Source organism: Panthera onca, chromosome X (genome assembly GCF_046562875.1).
Source record: "Panthera onca isolate mPanOnc1 chromosome X, mPanOnc1 haplotype 2, whole genome shotgun sequence".
In the NCBI taxonomy this organism is placed as follows: Eukaryota; Metazoa; Chordata; class Mammalia; order Carnivora; family Felidae; genus Panthera; species Panthera onca.
Genome location: NC_138357.1, coordinates 54,493,030 through 54,509,579, shown reverse-complemented (window position 1 = coordinate 54,509,579; position 16,550 = coordinate 54,493,030).

The following is a 16,550-nucleotide window of genomic DNA, read 5'->3' as shown; positions in this document are numbered from 1 at the left end:
CACCCTTGCATCACAGGGACAAGTCCCACTTGATTTTGGTAAAATATTTTTTTTAATTTATCATTGGATTTGATATACTAATAGTTTGTTGAGGAGTTTTGGCATCTCTGTTTACCAGATATATTGTCCTGTTATACTATTTTTTTGTAGTGTCCTTATCTGTTTTTGGTTTCAGAATAATGCTTCCCACAAGGAGGATTTGAGATGGTGGAAAGGTAGGGGGACCCTGGGTTTTCCTATCCCTCAAACACAGTTTTATTGAGGTCAGGTTTTTTAGAACAGCCAGGAAATATATTTGCAGACTGGCACAAGGATTCCACAGTTGGAGGAAGACAGCTTGGCAGATGCAAAGTGCATGGATGTGAATTGGGGGAGAGAAAACACTGAAGCTGTGGAGGGGAGAAAACACTTTCCATGGAGAGACAAAAGGGAGAGAAAGACAGAAGGGTTGAGAAAGTGCAGCACTGCGTTAGCACAAGAGGAAAACCTCTCTGGACCATGGACTTGGGAGTTAGAAATACTGAGTATCCCAGTTCTTTTGGGAAAATAACTTTTGGAGCCTAAACCCTGAGGTTTTGGAAGTGTGTGACTGTCTCTGGAGCAGAGAAGAGCCATGTTACAGGCTCCTGGGGAAGAGGGAGCTGACCCTGGAGTGCATAGCATGGCGTTGCAATCTCTAGGGTGCAATGGGAGAGGACAGTCCCCTTCCTGGAGTACTTTTGGAAGAGGGTTTATTGACTTATTAAGTACAAAAGACCCTGAAGGTGCCAGCCAAAGGCCTTTCATCAGCAAGGTAAAGAGGCTCTACTCCGGAGGAGGGGAGTGGATCTGCACCATGCTGTTCCGATAAGACTTTGGCTTTTGAATCCCAGCTACACTCCAAGAGCCAGGTCTTTTAAGACTTTGGGTTTTGTATCCCAGCTTGTGCCAAGTACTGGGTCCTTTAAGACTTTGGGTTTTGAATCCCAGCTGCACGCCAAAGAAAAAATGCAAGAGTGTTTTGGCACAGGGCAAGCTGGCTTCCCTCGCTAATCCATGAGGGCTGCCTGAACAGTGGGGGATGAGATCCCTGGTCCAAAGACAAGAGATTAAGGTGGCAACATCCCCCCCCCCCAACACCAGCACAGTAAGATTTCAGAGAGCAATACAGCAGACCCCAGTTAAGGCAATGTCCACTTACACCAAACACTGCCCCTTTGTGCCTCACAACTGCTTGCTTATTTACTGGGGCAAGACGGAAAGTGAGCCACCATGGCCAGTCTATTCTCCAGACTAGCATAGCCACCACCACCACCACCACACCCTACCCTCCCCCCAGCCCAGGCACCATGAAACAACTCTTTTTTGGTTCTTATTTTACCTACTTATTTTTTTTCCCCTTTTGGAATCAGGCTTATAGTTTCGGATTTGTTATTTGTCGCTTCCTTTTATCCTCTTCCTTTTTTTGGATAAGGCTTTTTTTAGTCTTTTATTTTTCCTTATTTTCTCTTTTCTTCTGCCTCCCCCCCCCTTTCTTTTTTCCTTGGAATCAGCCTGAAAATAGGCACCAAAGTCCAAGAGGCACAAAGAAATCCTTTCAAAATCAACAAAATCACATCAACACCATGACATATCATAGTGAAACTTGCAAAATGCAAGTTTAAAGAGAGAATTCTGAAAGCAGATAGGGACAAAAGGCACTTAGCCTACAAAGATAGATACATAAGGTCAGTAGCAGACCTGTCCACTGAAACTTGGCAAGCCATAAGGAAGTGGCAGGATATATTCAATGTGATGAATAGGAAAAATGTGCAGTCAAGAATCTCATATCTAGCAAGGTTGTCATTCAGAATAGAAGGAGAGATAAAGACTTTCCCAGATGAACAAAAAAACTAAAGATGTTTTTAACCATTAAACCATCCTTGCAAGAAATTTTTAGGAGGATTCTCTGAATCGAGAACAAAAACTAAAGATGTTCTTAACCATTAATCATCCCTGCAAGTAATTTTTAGGAGGATTCTCTGAGTCGAGAAAAAAAAAATCAACAAAGATTACAAAGGACCAGAGAACATCACAAGGAGCATCATATTGACAGATAAGACAATGACACTAAATATATATCATTCAATAATTGTTCTTAATTTAAGTGGACTAAATGCTCCAATGAAAAGACAAAGAATATCAGAATGTGTAAAAAAAAAAATCCATCTATATGCTGCCTACAAGAGACTCATTTTAGACCTAAAGACACCTGCATATTGAAAGTGATGGGGTAGAGAACCATCTATCATGTTAATAGGGATAAAAATAAAACCATATTAGCCATACCTATAGCAGGCAAACTAGATTTTAAAACAAAGACTGCAGTAAGAGATGCAGAAGGGCATTATATCATAATTAAGGGGTCTATCCATCAAGAAGATCTAACAATTATAAATATTTATGCTCCCAACATTGGAGGACACAAATATATAAATAAAATAATCACAAACACAAATAAATTCATTGAAAATAATAGTAGTAGAAGAATTTAATACCCAACTTACAGCAATGGAGAGATCATTTAAGCAGAAAATCAACAAGGAAACAATGCCCTTGAGTGACACAGTGAACCAGATGGACTTTATGGATATATTCAAAACATTTCATCATAAAGCAGCAGAATACACATTCTTCTTGACGGCACATGGAACATTCTCCAGAATACATCACATACTGGGTCAAATATCAATTCTCAACAGGTAAAAAGATCAAGATCATACCATTCATAGTTTCATATCACAAGTTTATGAAACCTGAAATCAACCACAAGAAAAAAATTGAAAAGGACTCCAATGCATGGAAGTTTAAAAAAATCCTACTAAAGAACAAATAGGTCAACAAAGAAATTAAAGAAGAAATAAAAAAAATACATGGAAGGAAATGAAACTAAAACATGACAGTCCAAACCCTTTGGGATACAGCAAAGGGACTCCTAAGGGGAAAGTACATTGCAATTCATGCCTATCTCAGGAAACAAGAAAGTTCCCAAACACACAAGCTAACCTTACACCTATAGGATCTTGAAAAGGAGCAGCAAATAAAGCCCAAAGCCAGTAGAAGAAAGGAAATAATAAATTTTGGAGCAGAAGTAGATTATATAGAAACAAACAAACAAAAAACAGTAGAACAGATCAATGAAACTAAAAACTATTCTGGTTTTTGACAGAATAAACAAAATTGATAAACCCCTAATCAGACTTATCACAAGAAAAGAGAGAGGACACAAATAGATAAAATCATGAATGAAAGAGGAGAGTTCCCAACCAACATCACAGAAATACAAACAATTATATGAAAAATTATATGCCAACAAACTGGGCAATATGGTTGAAATGGGCAAATTCCTACACACACACTACCAAAACCCAAGTACAAAGAAATACAAATTTTGAACTGACCTATAACCAGCAAAGAAATTAAATCAGTTATCAAAAACCTCTAACAAACAAGAGTTCTGGTCCAGATAGCTTCCCAGGGAAATTCTACCAGACATTTAAAGAGTTAATACCTATTTTTCAAAAACTATTCCAAAAAATAGAAATGGAAAGAAAGCTTCCAAACTCATTCTATGAAGCCAGCATTACCTTGATTCCTAAACCAGACAAAGACCCTACTAAAAAGGAGAACTACAGGCCGATATCCCTGATGAAACTAGATGCAAAAATTCTCAACCAGATACTAGCAAATAGAATTCAATAGTACATTAAAATAATTATTCACCATGAACAAGTGGGATTTATTCCTGGGCTGCAGGGTTGGTTCAATATTCACAAATCAATCAGTGTGATACACCACATTAATAAAAGAAAGGCTAAGAACCATATGATACGCTCAATAGGTGCAGAAAAAGCATTTGACAAAATACAGCATCCTTTCTTGATGAAAAACCATTAAAAAAGTAGTCATAGAGAGAACATACCTCACATCACAAAAACCAAATATGCAAAGCCCATAGCTAATATCATCCTCAATGGGGAAAAATTGAGAGCTTTTCCCCTAAGATCAGGAACACGACAGTGATGTCCACTCTCACCACTGTTAAGTTTAATATGGTTTTGGAATTCCTAGCCTCAGGAATCAGACAACAAAATGAAATAAAAGGCATTCAAGTTGGCAAAGAAGAAGTCAAAGTTTCACTCTTCACAGATGACATGACACTTTACATGGAAAACCCAAAAGACTCCACAAAAAAAACTGCTAGAACTGACATGTAGCAAAGTTGCAGGATATAAAATAAATGTACAAAAATCACTTGTATTTCTATACACCAATAATGAATTAGCAGAAAGAGAAATCAAGGAATTGATCCCATTTACAATTGCACCAAAGACCATATGATATATAGGAATAACCTAACCAAAAGTAAAAGATCTGTACTTTGAAAAGTATAGAAAGCTTGTAAAAGAAAATAAAGATATAAAGAAATGGAGAAACGTTTCATACTCATGGATTAGAGTAACACATATTATTAAAATGTTGATACTACCCAAAGCATTAGAGGAACACATATTATTAAAATGTTGATACTACCCAAAGCACTCTACACATTCATTACAATCCCTATTAAAATAACATCAACATTCTTCACAGAGCTAGAGCAAACAATCCTAGAATTTTTATGGAACCAGAAAAAAACTCTGAATAGGCAAAGTAATGTTGAAAAAGAAAACCAAAGTTGGAGGCATCCCAATTCCAAACTTTAAGCTGTATTACTAGCTGTAATCATCAATACAGTATGGTACTGGCAGAAAAACAGGCACATAGATCAATGGCACAGAATAGAGAACCCAGAAATGGACCCACAAATGTATGTCCAAATAGTCTTTGGCAAAGCAGGAAAGAGTATCCAATGGAAAAAATACAGTTTCTTCAACAAATGGTACTGGGAAAACTGGACAGCGACTTGCTGAAGAATGAAATTGGACCACTTTCTTAAACCATACACAAAAGTAAATTCAAAATGGATGAAAGACCAAAATATGAGAAGGAAACCATCAAATTCCTAAAGGAGAAAACAGGAAACAACCTCTTTCATCTTAGCCAAAACAACTTCTTACTAGACATGTCCCAGGAGGCAAGGGAAATGAAAGCAAAAATGAACTATTGGAACCTCATCAAGATTAAAACCTTCTGCCCAACGAAGGAAACAATCAGCAAAACTAAAAGGCAACTGATAGAATGGGAGAAGATATTTGCAAATGACATATCAGATAAAGGCTTTGTATCCAAAATCTATAAAAAAAAAAAAACTTATCAAATTCAACACCCCCCCCAAAAACCCAAATAATACAGTGAAGAAATGGGAAGGAGACATGAATAGACACTTTTCCAAAGAAGACATCCAAGATAGCTTACAGACCCATGAAAAGATGCTCAACATCACCCATCATCAGAGAAATACAAATCTAAATCCTAATGAGGTACCACCTCACACCTGTCAGAATAGCTAAAATTAACAACTCAGGAAACAGATGTTGGCACAGATGCAGAGAAAGGGGAACCCTTTTGCATTTTTGGTGGGAATGCAAACTGGTGTAGACACTCTGGAAAACAGTATGGAGGTTCCTCAAAAAATTAAAAATAGAACTACCCTATGACCTTCCAATTGCATGACTAGATATTTATCCAAAGGATACAGGAGTTCTGATTCGAAAAGGTACATGCACCCATATGTTTATAGCAACACTATCAACAAAAGCCAAACTATGGAAAAAGCGCAAATGACCATTGACTGACAAATGGATAAAGAAGATGTGGTGTATATATAATGGAATATCACTTGGCAATCAAAAGGATGTAATCTTGCCATTTGCAACAATGTGGATGGAACTAGAGTGTTTTATGCTAAGCAAAATAAGTCAGTCAGAGAAAGACAAATATATGATTTCACTCATATGTGGAATTTAAGAAACACAACACATGAACGAACACAGGGGAAAGGAAGGAAAGATAAGATAAAAACATAAAGGAAGACAAACCATAAGAGACTCTTAAATACAGAGACAGACTGGGAATTGCTAAAGGGGAGGTAGGTGGTGGTTGGGCTAAATGGGTGATGGGCATTAAGGAGGGCACTAGTCAGGATGGGTGTTATATGTAAATGGTGAATCACTGGGTTCTATTCCTGAAATCAATACAATCTGTATGTTAACTTAGTTGAAAAATTAAAAAAAAATAATGTTGGCCTTATAGCTTAATTAGAGAGTTTTCCTTTCTCTTCTATTATTTGGAATAGTTGAGAAGAATAGGTATTAGCTCTCCTTTTAATGATTTTTAGAATTCACCTGTGAAGCTGCGTGGTCCTGGACTTTTGTTTTATGGGAGTTTTTTTATTATTGATTCAGTTTCACTGCTGGCATTCCATCTGTTCAAATTATCTTTCTTTCTGATTAAATTTTCTGATCTTATATGTTTCTAGGGATTTATGCATTTTTCTGGGTTGTCCACTTAGTTTACATGTAATTTTCATAATATTCTCTTAAAATTTTGCACTGTTGGGCAAATTTTGTTTACTTCTGTGGTGGTGTTTGTGACTTCTCCCTTTTTATTTTTGATTTTATTTATTTCAGTGCCCTCTCTCTTTTTTGATGAGTCTGGCTAAAGGCTATTCATTTAGTTGAGTCTTTCAAAGTACCAGCTCCTGGTTTCACATGATCTGTTCTCTCTCTCTCTCTCTTTCTCTCTCTCTCTCTTTCTCCCTCTCCCTTTCCCTCTCCCTCTCCCTCCCTCCCTCTCTTTAGTTTGTATTTTGTTTATTCCTGCTCTTTTATTATTTCCTTCCTTCTACTAGTTTTGGGTTTTGTTTTTGTTGTTCTGTTTCTATCTCCTTTAGGTACAAGCTTAGGTTGTTTATTTGGGACTTTTCTGGCTTCTAGAGGTAGGCCCTTATAACTATAAACTTCCTTCTTAGAATTGCTTTTGGTGCATTCCAAGGATTTTGGAATATTGTGTTTTTATTTTTATTTGTATCCATGTATTTTTTTTTATTTTGTCTTAGATTTCTTGACTGACTTCCTCAATATTTAGTAGCATGTTATTTGACCTCCGTGTATTTGTGTGCTTTTCAGGTTTAGCTTATGATTTATTGCTATTTCATAGCACTGTGGTCAGAAAAGACATATGGTATGACTTTGATTTCTTTGATTTTTTTGGTGAATTGTTTTCTGACCTAATTAATATGTGATGTATTCTCCAGAATTTTCTATGTGCATTTTTAAAAGAATGTGTATTCTGATGTTTTAGGTTGGAATGTGCTGAATATATCTGTTAATCCATTTACTCCAGTGTGTCATTCAAAGGCACTGTTTCCTTTTGATTTTCTGTTTAGATAATCTACCCATTCATGTAAGTGGGGTGTTAAAGCCTTTTATTATTAGTGTATTGCTATCAGTTACTTCCTTTATGTTTGTTATTAATTGCATTATGTATTTGTCTGCTCCATGTTGGGTGCATACATATTTACAATTGTTATATCTTCTTGTTGTTTGTACCATTTATGATTATATAATATCCTTCTCTGCACTTTCTTATTGCCTCTGTTTTAAATTCTATTTTTTCTGATATCAATATGGATACTTTCTTTTCACTTCCATTTGCGTGATAAATGTTTCTCCATCCCTTCACTTTCAGACTGAATGTGTCGTTAGGTCTTAAAAGCATCTCTTGTAGGCAGGATATAAATGGGTCCTGCTTTTTCATCAATTCAGTAACCATATGTTTTTTAATATGTATGTATTTATTTATTGCCATTTTGTTACCTGGTTTATGATTGTTTTTATAGTTCCTCTCTGTTCCTTTCTTCTCTTACTCTCTTCTCTCATGATTAGTTGTGTTTATTTATTGAAACAAATGGATGCCTTACTCTTTATTTTTTGCATATCTATTAGTGTTTTTTTTAAATTTGTTGTTATCATTTGGCTCAAATCTAACATCCACTACATATGGCAGTCTATGTTATCCAGATGGTTGCTCAATTTTGAACTCATTCTTTACTCCTCTCCCTTACACATTTCAGATATTTGGCATCCTATTTTACATCCTTTTATTTTGTGCTTCTCTTGACTGATTTTTACATATACTTAATTTTATTGTTTTGCTTTTGTGCTTCCTAGTTTCTTACACTTAATTATTTCTTTTTCCACTCATAGAGTCCCGCTTAAAATTTCTTGTAGGACTGGCTTATTGGTCATGAATTCCTTTAATACTTATTTGTCTGTGAAAATGTATCTCTCCTTCTATTCTGAATGACATCCTTGCTGGATAGAGTATTCTTGCCTGCGTATTTTTCCTTTTTAGCACTTTGAATATATCATGCCAGTCCCCTCTGGCCTGCAAAGTTTCTGCTAAAAATTCAACTGATATCCTCATGGGGTTTCCTTTTTATGTAACTGACTTCTCTTGCACCATTTAAAATTATTATTATTATTATTATTATTATTGTTATTATTATTATTATTTGCCATTTTAATTACTGTGTCTTGGTATGGACCTCTTTGGGTTGAATTAGTTGGAAGATCTCTCTGCTTCCTGAATCTGAATCTGTTTCCCTCCCCAGATTTGGGAGGTTTTCAGCAATTATTTCCTCAGATATATTTTCTTCCCCCTTTTTTCTCTCTTATAATTCTGGCACCTTAATAATGTGAATGTTTTCATGGTTTATGGTGTCACTAGTTCTCTAATTATATTCTCATTATGCAGTATTAGTTTGTCTCTCACCTGTTCAACATGATTTCGTTTTCAATTACTCTATCCTCCAGGTCACTGATACATGATTCTGCTTCCTGTAGCCTACTATTTATTCCTTCTTTTGTACTTTTAATTTCATTTATTGAGTTATTCATTTCATATGTTATTTTTTATCTCTTTATTAAGGGTCTCACTGCTGTCCTCCACCCTTGTCTGAAGTCCAATGACTATCTCTATGATCATTACTTTAAATTCTGTATCAGTATCCCAATGTTTATAGCAGCACTCTCAACAATAGCCAAATTATGGAAAGAGCCTAAATGTCCATCAACTGATGAATGGATAAAGAAATTATGGTTTGTATACACAATGGAGTACTACAGGGCAATGAGAAAGAACGAAATATGGCCCTTTGTAGCAACGTGGATGGAACTGGAGAGTGTTAGGCTAAATGAAATAAGCCATACAGAGAAAGACAGATACCATATGTTTTCACTCTTAGGTGGATCCTGAGAAACTTAGCAGAAACCCATGGGGGAGGGGAGGGAAAAAAAAGAGGTTAGAGTGGGAGAGAGCCAAAGCATAAGAGACTCTTAAAAACTGAGAACAAACTGAGGGTTGATGGGGAGTGGAAAGGAGGGGAGGGTGGGTGATGGGTATTGAGGAGGGCACCTTTTGGGATGAGCACTGGGTGTCGTATGGAAACCAATTTGACAATAAATTTCATATATTGAAAAAAAAATAAATTCTGTATCAGGCTTATTGCTTATTTCTTTTTTGCATAGATCTTCTGTGATTTGTCTCATACTTTCATTTGAGACATATTCCTCTGTCTCATTTTGTCTGCCTCTCTGTGACTGCTTCTGTGTGTTATGAAATTTGGTTATGTCTTCTGCTCTTGAAAGTAGTGGCTTTATGAAGAAGTGGTCCTGCAGTTCTTTGTAGGGCAATGTCCCTTTGCATCAGAGCCTGACACTTCAAGGGAGTCTCCTGTGTGTGTTGTATGCATCCTTCTAATGTGTCTGAGTTGCTTTTTCTTTCAGTCCAGATACCTGCACTGACTGTCTTCCTGTTGTGGGCTGTGCTTGCTCTTTGTGGTCTTAGTGAGACTTAGGCAGTCCAAATCTGAGGGTGTGTGACCACGGAAGCACTTGGGAGTGTGACAGTGGTATTAGAGAAATTTGTGGTGAGCTTCTAGTCCTAGGCGGTATACCCCCAAAGCATGGTGGCCATTAACATCATGTGGAGTCTGTGTGCATTATAGCTGAGCAAGGTGGGTGCAGTGTTAACAAAATTTGCATTGAACCCTGGGCAAAGGCCAACAGGCTAGGAGTGAGTGAGTCCTCAGGAGAACTCAAATTTGGGACATACTGCAAGCGGGTTAGGAATCAAGTGCCTGTGCAGCACTGCCTCCTGCAGGTGGCTCTGTGTTCATGTTGGACAGTGAGGGGAAGAAAATGGTGTCTGCCAGCATCTTTGCTCCCAGAAAAGTCCCCCAATAAGTTCCAAAGTCAGTATAAACAAAGCTCCTTCCCATTTTCCCTAGGCTTTGTGCAAACTGTTGCTTTTCTGCTGCCATCCCCCAAGCTGGTATCTTTTCAAGAGTGGGGACCCAGCTACCACTTGCCTCCTGGTTATCCCAGTTCTGAGTCAGGTGACCCTAAATGCTCCAGATTCTAAGTCCCAGTGGCTATACAAACTCTTGGAGTTCAGTCCCTCTTGTTTTCAAAGCCAGAAGTTATAGGAATTTGTCTTTCCCATGTGGGGTCTCTGATGTTTTCCCTTCTCTGTGCCTACAGCTCCCTTCCTCCTGCAGGCACCATCATTTTTGCCATTTCTAACCTCCCTGATGTGGCTTATTATCTAGATTTGGTTGTGGAGTTAATTCTGTTAGTCTTCAGATTGCTCTCTGATTTATTTACTGGGATGTGAATGATATCTCGTTGTACATGTGGCATAGGATGACTTTGGGGTCCTCATACTAAACCTAATTCTTAAAAATATAAACAAATGGAATAAATCAAAAGAAAGTGAGGTTAACTCTAAAAAAGTGCATGTTAAATTTAATATTTAAATATTTTATTTTTATTCTCTTTTTAAAAATTTTGTGATGATGTTTTTTTTTTAATATATGAAATTTATTGTAAAATTGGTTTCCATACAACAACCAGTGCTCATCCCAAAAGGTGCCCTCCTCAATACCCATCACCCACCCTCCCCTCCCTCCCACCCCTCCCCATCAACCCTCACTTTGTTCTCAGCATTTAACAGTCTCTTATGCTTTGGTTCTCTCCCACTCTAACCTCTTTTTTTTTTCTTCCCCTCCCCCATGGGTTTCTGTTAAGTTTCTCAGGACCCACATAAGAGTGAAACCATATGGTATCTGTCTTTATCTGTATGGCTTATTTCACTTAGCATCACACTCTCCAGTTCCATCCACGTTGCTACAAAAGGCCATATTTCATTCTTTCTCATTGCCACGTAGTATTCCATTGTGTATATAAACCACAATATCTTTATCCATTCATCAGTTGATGGACATTTAGGCTCTTTCCACAATTTGGCTATTGTTGAGAGTGCTGCTATAAACATTGGGGTACAAGTGCCCCTATGCATCAGTACTCCTGTATCCCTTGGGTAAATTCCAAGCAGTGCTATTGCTGGGTCATAGGGTAGGTCTATTTTTAATTTTCTGAGGAACCTCCACACTGCTTTCCAGAGCAGCTGCACCAATTTGCATTCCCACCAACAGTGCAAGAGGGTTCCCGTTTCTCCACATCCTCTCCAGCATCTATAGTCTCCTGATTTGTTCATTTTGGCCACTCTGACTGGCGTGAGGTGATATCTGAGTGTGGTTTTGATTTGTATTTCCCTGATAAGGAGCGACGTTGAACATCTTTTCATGTGCCTCTTGGCCATCCGGATGTCTTCTTTAGAGAAGTGTCTATTCATGTTTTCTGCCCATTTCTTCACTGGGTTATTTGTTTTCCGGATGTGGAGTTTGGTGAGCTCTTTATAGATTTTGGATACTAGCCCTTTGTCCGTTATGTCATTTGCAAAAATCTTTTCCCATTCCGTTGGTTGCCTTTTAGTTTTGTTGGTTGTTTCCTTTGCTGTGCAGAAGCTTTTTATCTTCATAAGGTCCCAGTAATTCACTTTTGCTTTTAATTCCCTTGCCTTTGGGGATGTGCCGAGTAAGAGATTGCTACGGCTGAGGTCAGAGAGGTCTTTTCCTGCTTTCTCCTCTAAGGTTTTGATGGTTTCCTGTCTCACATTCAGGTCCTTTATCCATTTTGAGTTTATTTTTGTGAATGGTGTGAGAAAGTGGTCTAGTTTCAACCTTCTGCATGTTGCTGTCCAGTTCTCCCAGCACCATTTGTTAAAGAGACTGTCTTTTTTCCATTGGATGTTCTTTCCTGCTTTGTCAAAGATGAGTTGGCCATACGTTTGTGGGTCTAGTTCTGGGGTTTCTATTCTATTCCATTGGTCTATGTGTCTGTTTTTATGCCAATACCATGCTGTCTTGATGATGACAGCTTTGTAGTAGAGGCTAAAGTCTGGGATTGTGATGCCTCCTGCTTTGGTCTTCTTCTTCAAAATTACTTTGGCTATTCGGGGCCTTTTGTGGTTCCATATGAATTTTAGGATTGCTTGTTCTAGTTTCGAGAAGAATGCTGGTGCAATTTTGATTGGGATTGCATTGAATGTGTAGATAGCTTTGGGTAGTATTGACATTTTGACAATATTTATTCTTCCAATCCATGAACAGGGAATGTCTTTCCATTTCTTTAAATCTTCTTCAATTACCTTCATAAGCTTTCTATAGTTTTCAGCATACAGATCTTTTACATCTTTGGTTAGATTTATTCCTAGGTATTTTATGCTTCTTGGTGCAATTGTGAATGGGATCGGTTTCTTTATTTGTCTTTCTGTTGCTTCATTCTTAGTGTATAAGAATGCAACTGATTTCTGTACCTTGATTTTGTATCCTGCAACTTTGCTGAATTCATGTATCAGTTCTAGCAGACTTTTGGTGGAGTCTATCGGATTTTCCATGTATAATATCATGTCATCTGCAAAAAGCGAAAGCTTAACTTCATCTTTGCCAATTTTGATGCCTTTGATTTCCTTTTGTTGTCTGATTGCTGATGCTAGACTTCCAGCACTATGTTAAACAACAGCGGTGAGAGTGGGCATCCCTGTCGTGTTCCTGATCTCAGGGAAAAAGCTCTCAGGTTTTCCCCATTGAGGATGATGTTAGCTGTGGGCTTTTCATAAATGGCTTTTATGATCTTTAAGTATGTTCCTTCTATCCCGACTTTCTCAAGGGTTTTTATTAAGAAAGGGTGCTGGATTTTGTCAAAGGCCTTTTCTGCATCGATTGACAGGATCATATGGTTCTTCTCTTTATTTTTTTTGTTAATGTGATGTATCACGTTGATCGATTTGCGAATGTTGAACCAGCCCTGCATCCCAGGAATGAATCACACTTGATCATGGTGAATAATTCTTTTTATATGCTGTTGAATTCGATTTGCTAGTATCTTACTGAGAATTTTTGCATCCATATTCATCAGGGATATTGGCCTGTAGTTCTCTTTTTTTACTGGGTCTCTGTCTGGTTTAGGAATCAAAGTAATACTGGCTTCCTAGAATGAGTCTGGAAATTTTCCTTCCCTTTCTATTTCTTGGAATAGCTTGAGAAGGATAGGTATTATCTCTGCTTTAAACGTCTGGTAGAACTCCCCTGGGAAGCCATCTGGTCCTGGACTCTTATTTTTTGGGAGATTTTTGATAACCGATTCAATTTCTTCGCTGGTTATGGGTCTGTTCAAGCTTTCTATTTCCTCCTGATTGAGTTTTGGAAGAGTGTGGGTGTTTAGGAATTTGTCCATTTCTTCCAGGTTGTCCAGTTTGTTGGCTTATAATTTTTCATAGTATTCCCTGATAATTGTTTGTATCTCTGAGGGATTGGTTGTAATCATTCCATTTTCATTCATGATTTTATCTATTTGGGTCATCTCCCTTTTCTTTTTGAGAAGCCTGGCTAGAGGTTTGTCAATTTTGTTTATTTTTTCAAAAAACCAACTCTTGGTTTTGTTGATCTGCTCTACAGTTTTTTTAGATTCTATATTGTTTATTTCTGCTCTGATCTTTATGATTTCTCTTCTTCTGCTGGGTTTAGGCTGCCTTTGCTGTTCTGCTTCTATTTCCTTTAGGTGTGCTGTTAGATTTTGTATTTGGGATTTTTCTTGTTTCTTGAGGTAGACCTGGATTGCAATGTATTTTCCTCTCAGGACTGCCTTCGCTGCATCCCAAAGCGTTTGGATTGTTGTATTTTCATTTTTGTTTGTTTCCATATATTTTTTAATTTCTTCTCGAATTGCCTGGTTGAGCCACTCATTCTTTAGTAGGATGTTCTTTAACCTCCATGCTTTTGGAGGTTTTCCAGACTTTTTCCTGTGGTTGATTTCAAGCTTCATAGCATTGTGGTCTGAAAGTATGCATGGTATAATTTCAATTCTTGTGAACTTATGAAGGGCTGTTTTGTGACCCAGTATATGATCTATCTTGGAGAATGTTCCATGTGCACTTGAGAAGAAAGTATATTCTGTTGCTTTGGGATGCAGAGTTCTAAATATATCTGTCAAGTCCATCTGATCCAATGTATCATTCAGGGCCCTTGTTTCTTTATTGACTGTGTGTCTAGATGATCTATCCATTTCTGTAGGTGGGGTGTTAAAGTCCCCTGCAATGACCACATTCTTATCAGTAAGGTTGCTTATGTTTATGAGTAATTGTTTTATATATCTGGGGGCTCCGGTATTCGGCGCATAGACATTTATAATTGTTAGCTCTTCCTGATGGATAGACCCTGTAATTATTATATAATGCCCTTCTTCATTTCTTGTTACAGCCTTTAATTTAAAGTCTAGTTTGTCTGATATAAGTATGGCTACTCCAGCTTTCTTTTGGCTTCCAGTAGCATGATAAATAGTTCTCCATCCCCTCACTCTCAATCTAAAGGTGTCCTCAGATCTAAAATGAGTCTCTTGTTGGGGCGCCTGGGTGGCGCAGTCGGTTAAGCGTCCGACTTCAGCCAGGTCACGATCTCGCGGTCCGTGAGTTCGAGCCCCGCGTCAGGCTCTGGGCTGATGGCTCGGAGCCTGGAGCCTGTTTCCGATTGTGTGTCTCCCTCTCTCTCTGCCCCTCCCCCGTTCATGCTCTGTCTCTCTCTGTCCCAAAAAAAATAAATTAAAAAAAATAAAATAAAATAAAATAAAATAAAATAAAATAAAATAAAATGGGTCTCTTGTAGACAGCAAATAGATGGGTCTTGTTTTTTTATCCATTCTGATACTCCATGTCTTTTGGTTGGCGCATTTAATCCATTTACATTCAGTGTTATTATAGAAAGATACGGGTTTAGAGTCATTGTGATGTCTGTATGTTTTATGCTTGTAGCGATGTCTCTGGTACTTTGTCTCACAGGATCCCCCTTAGGATCTCTTGTAGGGCTGGTTTAGTGGTGACAAATTCCTTCAGTTTTTGTTTGTTTGGGAAGAACTTTCTCTCTCCCTCTATTCTAAATGACAGACTTGCTGGATAAAGGATTCTCGGCTGCATATTTTTTCTGTTTAGCACACTGAAGATATCGTGCCAAGCCTTTCTGGCCTGCCAAGTTTCAAAAGAGAGATCAGTCACGAGTCTTATAGGTCTCCCCTTATATGTGAGGGCACGTTTATCCCTTGCTGCTTTCAGAATTTTCTCTTTATCCTTGTATTTTGCCAGTTTCACTATGATATGTCGTGCAGAAGATCGATTCAAGTTACGTCTGAAGGGAGTTCTCTGTGCCTCTTGGATTTCAATGCCTTTTTCCCTCCCCAGTTCAGGGAAGTTCTCAGCTATAATTTTTTCAAGTACACCTTCAGCATCTTTCCCTCTCTCTTCCTTCTGTGGGATACCAATTATGCGTATATTATTTCTTTTTAGTGTATCACTTAGTTCTCTAATTTTTCCCTCATACTCCTGGATTTTTTTATCTGTCTTTTTCTCAGCTTCCTCTTTTTCCATAACTTTATCTTCTAGTTCACCTATTCTCTCCTCTGCCTCTTCAAGCCGAGCCGTCGTGGTTTCCATTTTGTTTTGCATTTCGTTTAAAGCGTTTTTCAGCTCCTGGTGACTGTTCCTTAGTCCCTTGATGTCTGTAGCAAGAGATTCTCTGCTGTCCTGTATACTGTTTTCAAGCCCAGCGATTAATTTTATGACTATTATTCTAAATTCACTTTCTGTTATATTATTTAAATCCTTTTTGATCAGTTCATTAGCTGTTGTTATTTCCTGGAGATTCTTCTGAGGGGAATTCTTCCGTTTGGTCATTTTGGAGAGTCCCTGGAGTGGTGAGGACCTGCAGGGCACTTCCCCTGTGCTGTGGTGTATAACTGGAGTTGGTGGGCAGGGCCGCAGTCTGACCTAATGTCTGCCCCCAGCCCACCGCTGGGGCCACAGTCAGACTGGTGTGTGCCTTCTCTTCCCCTCTCCTAGGGGTGGGATTCACTGTGGGGTGGCGTGGCCCGTCTGGGCTACTTGCACACTGCCAGCTTGTGGTGCTGGGGATCTGGCGTATTAGCTGGGGTGGGTAGGCAAGGTGCAAGGGGGCAGGAGGGGCAGGCTTAGCTTGCTTCTCCTTAGGTGATCCACTTCAGGAGGGGCCCTGTGGCAGTGGGAGGGAGTCAGACCCGCTGCTGGAGGTTTGGCTCGGCAGAAGCACAGAGTTCGGTGTTTGCGCGGAGGGAACAAGTTCCCTGGCAGGAACTGGTTCTCTTTGGGATTTTGGCTGGGGG